Genomic DNA, 6,391 nt, shown 5'->3' with positions numbered 1-6,391 from the left:
TATGACCTGCCTAAGGTATAGGCGTTTTTAAGGGATGGTACATTTCATCTAAATTATGCAATTTCACAGCAAAGCATTGTTATATCACTTTCTTTTTTTTTACTTGTACATGACTGTTCACAGCAGCTTTATTTACAACAGCCAAAAATTGGGAATAACCAAAATGACCTTCAAAAGGCAAATGGTTATACAGACTACAGCACACCCATACCATAGGGTAGCAATTAAATTAAAAGAAACAAACTATGAATACATGAAACAACTTGGATGGATCTCAAGGGCATTATGCAGAGTGAAAATGCCAATTTCAAGTCAATATGCAGTATTGTTTCATTTATATAACATTCTCAAAATAGCATAATTAGAGATAGGTTATAGATCATTGGTTACCAGGCATTACAGATGGTGGCTGGAGAAGTCAAGGGCTACATTTAACCACAAAATAGTAGCACAGGCAAGAACTTTGTGGAGAATAGTTCTGTATATTGCTTGAGGTGGAGGTTATAATAACCTACACATGATAAATGGTCCTCAAATACACACATACATTGTACAATTGTCAAATTCTTGGGTTGAGATTGTACTATAAGCACTGGAGGAACTGGGTGTAGGGTACTTGGACTTCTCTGTGTTACCTTTGCAACTCTATATGAATCTATAACTACTACAAAATAAAAGGTTAAAAAATAGCTATTGAATATGATATGCAATAAACTGCTAATAAGATGACGTGAAGAAAATAAATCAGACTTCTCTATAATCTCTATCTTTTGGCTTTGGGAGGGAGAAAAGAGTCACTTTATTTATTTACTTTTTGCACGGGCAGTCACCAGGAATTGAACCCAGGTCTCTGGCATTACAGGCAATAACTCTGCCTGCTGAGTCATCATGGCCTGCCCAAGAGTAAGTTTTAAAACCAGGTTTTGAAGAATTATTTGGTGTTGTTTACAAATCTTCCAGTAAATTTTTATATTACTATTGGCACAATGTAAAATTAGATTGGATCCCTTATACAAAGTTACTAATAGGATAAGATTAATATTTGAAATGTATTTAGATTTGACTGCTTGCTGTTTTACTTCAGAGATTCAATTACATAGCCAATTGAGGCTAGATTTAATTATGTATAAGTTTAATTCTAAGAAGTACAACTCTTCAAGTTACTTATAATTAGCTTTCAGTTTTGATATAGAAAACATTTATAGTAGCCACAAAATGGAAGTAAATGTGAAATAAAGGCCACTTAAAATGAGAAACAATTCCTTGATGAAGTTTAAATACTTCTATGTGTTTACTGGAGATATTTCAACATCAGTAAAAATTATACAGATATACACATCCCTCAACTAGCCAATATTTCAATAATCCACAAAACTAACATACATGTAAAAAGAGCTCTCACAACTATTACCACCTAAAATGATGCATCATGCAGACATCAAGAATGTGTTCACTGACTTCTAACCTCTGCTCTTCTTTACAATTACTTTTGCTGTAACCAATACATGGTCCTTTCTGACTCCACATTTATTCTCACAAGCATTTTTCTTGGATTCTTCTTCTAATTGATAAATAAACAGTAAACAATTCAGGTTGATCAGTAAGTCACCACTAGTCTCCAGAAACAGCTGGGGCTTCTGCCTCTTGAAGACTCATTTTACGAAGCTCCAGGGAGCTTTCTGCTTTATCTGCTACCTCTTGAAGACCTGGTCGTGAGGACCATACTCGCTTTCAGACATCAGCTTCCTGGGTTTATGACAGTGCCCCCATACAGCTCTGAACTCCCTCTGGGGCAGTTAGAAATAGCCAGCAACTCAGAAGCTACCTCAGACCCCAAAACCGGGACTCCAGCTGTTCATATTATTTTAATACTATCTTTTTAATATAGTGTCATCCCTTCTTTCACTCCTTATTTGGCAATTATGACTTCTTTCTCCACAGTGGATGCTCTGGGGATTAGTAAATTTTGAGTGGAATATATACAATCATCTTTTCCAATCTTTCTGATATGTTTGTCATACATTTTATGTTAAATATTGTATGTGGATTATGCAAAACCAGACATCAAGGGAGTTTTCCTTCAGTCAATTATTTTTATAGAGATGAAATTTTAAAAGATCCAATTTGTGACAACTAAAACACACTATCTGAAATTTAAGTATTAACTCACACACTCTAGATTGAGATTGAGGGATAGACTTTTTGAATATTGTTTGCACAGTAAAAAACCTCTCTGTTAACTCTTAAACTGAGTTAGACAATTAATTGTGATATGCAGTTCAGTTAGATACTTAAGTCAGTGTATTAAACTATTCTTGAGGTCTGCAGGGGATGCCCAAGGAGAAAACACAATAAACAGTCTTTTGTAACACAAAAGCAAAAGATGAAATTCTTTTCCATAATAAACAAGTGAAAAGTTTCTGAAACAACTAACTACATACTATAAATGTTATAGGAATGCACTTCACCTTTTAGTAAAAAATGTTTCCCTGATGAAAAACTGTATGTTGTGGATTGGAAAAACAATCAAATGTTTACTTTTCTAGTACATAGTACTAGCTCTAATATGTATTAGCTATATAGCATTAGTTTAATAATTTAAGTTTCATGAAATCCAGTTTCTTCTTACTGGGAATACAATTGCTTTAATTCCTCAAAATGTTTGCATATGTATTTGTATATATATATGTGTGTGTGTGTATATATGGATATATATATATGTAATAAAATAATATAAAAAATAGCCCATGATATAATTTATAGCCATTCAATAAAATTACAGTGCTTCTTATTTGTATTTTAAAGTGCAACTTTTTGAAGTGGCATGACAGTTTGTTTAAGATCATTGAGATTTTCACAGAGGATATACACTTATAGATAAGACATATTAACAGAAGAGTTGGGGCAGTAGATGGAAAATTAATTCTGTAGGATAGAACATTAGAATTTGAGATGTCTGTAGAGCAAACATCACGTTTCAGTTTTATACAATCTTTTTTTGTCTTGGGCACCTCATATACTAATCATTAGATGACTCTGTGGCCAAATACAGATGAAACTCTTAGAATAATTATGAAAACTATATGAATGTCTGGGTCCCCTAATACAAATTCTAATTTAATGGATAGATAAGGTGAACATGGAGTCTGAATAAAATATAGAAATAAGGAAATTTGATATTGGTAAGGATACATTTTAGAGTAAATGACCTATTAATTATTTGTGATCCCAATTTGACCTATAGATTTAGTGCATCCCTTAATTATTATTATTATTTTTTTGCATGAGCAGACACCAGGAATCGAATTCAGGTCTCTGGCAGAGCAGGTGAGAAATCTGCCACTGAGTCACCATCACACTGCCCCAAATTAAATTTTTTTTTGAAAGTTAAAAGTTTTTTTTTTAATTTAACCTCTATTTTTTTAAGTTTACATGTACAGCTTTTCCTTGAAAATTCCTGATGCCTTATTTTAATATTTTTATAGTTTACAGTTTTTTTTAATAGTTTTTTGGTCAGGCATTCAGTACTTTTGTTATGATTTTGTCTTTTTATTTTTTAACATATGTACTCAGTAATTCTTAACATCATCACATAGATGCATGATCATCGTTTCTTAGTACATTTGCATCGGTTTAGAGGAACTAGCAACACAACAGAAAAAGATATAAAATGTAAAAATAGAGAAAAGAAATAAAATTAGTAATAATAGTAAAAAAAAAAACCCTATAGCTCAGATGCAGTTTCATTCAGTGTTTCAACATGATTACTTTACAATTAGGTAGTATTGTGCTGTCCATTTTTGAGTTTTTGTATCTAGTCCTGTTGCACAGTCTGTATCCCTTCAGCTTCAATTACCCATTATCTTACCCTGTTTCTAACTCCTGCTGGACTCTGTTACCAATGACATGTTCCAAGTTTATTCTCGAATGTCGGTTCACATCAGTGGGACCATACAGTATTTGTCTTTAGTTTTTGGCTGGACTCACTCAGCATAATATTCTCTAGGTCCATCCATGTGATTACATGCTTCATAAATTTATCTTGTCTTAAAGCTGCATAATATTCCATCGTATGTATATACCACAGTTTGTTTAGCCATTCTTCTGTTGATGGACATTTTGGCTGTTTCCATCTCTTTGCAATTGTAAATAACGCTGCTATAAACATTGGTGTGCAAATGTCCATTTGTGTCTTTGCCCTTAAGTCCTTTGAGTAGATACTTAGCAATGGTATTGCTGGGTCATATGGCAATTCTATATTCAGCTTTTTGAGGAACCGCCAAACTGCCTTCCACAGTGGTTGCAACATTTGACATTCCCACCAACAGTGGATAAGTGTGCCTCTTTCACCGCATCCTCTCCAGCACTTATCATTTTCTGTTTTGTTGATAATGGCCATTCTGGTGGGTGTGAGATGATATCTCATTGTGGTTTTGATTTGCATTTCTCTAATGGCCAGGGACATTGAGCATCTCTTCATGTGCCTCTTGGCCATCCGTATTTCCTCTTCTGGTAGGTGTCTGTTCAAGTCTTTTTCCCATTTTGTAATTGGGTTGGCTGTCTTTTTGTTGTTGAGTTGAACAATCTCTTTATAAATTCTGGATACTAGACCTTATCTGATATGTCATTTCCAAATATTATCTCCCATTGTGTAGGCTGTCTTTCTACTTTCTTTATGAAGTTCTTTGATGCACAAAAGTGTTTAATTTTGAGGAGCTCCCATTTATTTATTTATTTCTTCAGTGCTCTTGCTTTGGTTTAAGGTCCATAAAACCACCTCCAGTTGTAAGATTCATAAGATATCTCCCTAGATTTTCCTCTAACTGTTTTATGGTCTTAGACCCAATGTTTAGATCTTTGATCCATTTTGAGTTAACTTTTGTATAAGGTGTGAGATACGGGTCTTCTTTCATTCTTTTACATATGGATATCCAGTCCAAATTAAATTTTAATAGAGCATTATTTTGCAGAAATGGAAAATTGATTTTAAAATTTATATGAAAAAATCAAAGAACTAAGATACACAAAGCTACTTAGAAAATGAAGAATAAAATTGGATGCTGTGCTGGTTTGAAACTGTTAAATATCCCAGAATAGATATGCCCTTAATCCAATCTTGTGGGTGCAGGCTTATTGTGTGCGGGCCATTTTGATTAGATATTTTCCACAAAAGTGTTGTCTCACCCATTCAAGTCTCAATTTTAAATATTATCTCCCATACTCTAGATTGATTATTTGACTGGAGTCCTTAACAGAGCTCACAGAGAGAAAAAGAGCTGAGAACCCATAGAGAGAGCAGACACCTAGATGTAGATATTTGGAGATGCTTGAAGCACCAATACAGATAACAGATGACTAGACAGACATTTAGAGATGTAGAAGGGAAGATGCCTAGCAGAAGTCATAAGGATGCACTGAGGAAACCATTTTGAAAACAAACCTGAAAGGTCAACAGACATCATTTGCTTTCCCATGTGACCAAGTAATTCAAATGCTGCCTTTCCTCTGAGAAGGTATGCTCTTGTTGATGCCTTACTTTGTACATTTTAATGGCCTTAGAATTGTAACTCATAACTTAGTAAACCCTCTTTAACGAAGCCAATCAATTTCTAGTATATTGCATTCTAGAAGCATTAGCAAACCAAAACATAGATCTCAAATGATTTAGTTTTAGGATTCATAAAAAAGGTAAAATAATCAAGAGAGTGTGATATTGTTTCAAGGACATATACATTGATCCATGGAACTGTACAGAGAGTTCAGACATAGACTAACACATATGTGGGGAATATTAGCACCATCATCAAGGTTTGAAGCATATAGGGTGGTGAGTCCATCACATTCATATTCAACAGTCATATTGGGCTAGTGCAGAGAAAAGATGGTCTTGGAGAATTACAGTATATTATAAAGTAAACCAGATAGATGCTGTAATTGTAATTGCTCTTTTAGATAGAGTGCTGTTGCTTAAAAAATTGTACACATCCTAGTTATTCAGTATATAGCTAGGTCTTATGATAGCAGATTTTTTTCAATATTAGTTAGTTTGCTTTCAGCTGCAAGGACAGCAGAACACCTTCATTGTTCTTGGTTGTAAAGCATATCTTCAGCTCTATGACTTAATCTTGTCTGATGATAACATGATTGAATTACTCTTCAAAAAGATATCATACTGGTTCACTCATATATGATGTTATTCTGGTTGATGATGAAGAAGTAGCAAATATGCCAGACTTATTGGTAAAAATTTGGCATGTTAGAGGATGGGTAATAAATCTAACAATAATTCAGCGACCTTTCACCTCATTGAAATTTTTAGGTAACAACCAGTTGAGAGAGCAATATCTTTTAAGGTAAAGGATAAATTCTTGTATTTAACCTTCATAAACTG

General features: G+C 33.7%; 1 pseudogene; it reads right to left on the bottom strand.

Moving 5' to 3' along the window:
- Positions 1-1,460: 1,460 nt before the first annotated feature.
- On the bottom strand, positions 1,461-1,739 carry LOC143672843 (centromere protein W pseudogene; annotated as a pseudogene).
- Between the last annotated feature and the right edge of the window lie 4,652 nt (positions 1,740-6,391).

Source organism: Tamandua tetradactyla, assembly GCF_023851605.1.
Source record: "Tamandua tetradactyla isolate mTamTet1 chromosome 18 unlocalized genomic scaffold, mTamTet1.pri SUPER_18_unloc_1, whole genome shotgun sequence".
Classification (NCBI taxonomy): Eukaryota; Metazoa; Chordata; class Mammalia; order Pilosa; family Myrmecophagidae; genus Tamandua; species Tamandua tetradactyla.
The sequence above is the reverse complement of the archived record's forward strand: the minus strand, read 5'-3'. Positions and strand labels throughout refer to the sequence as shown.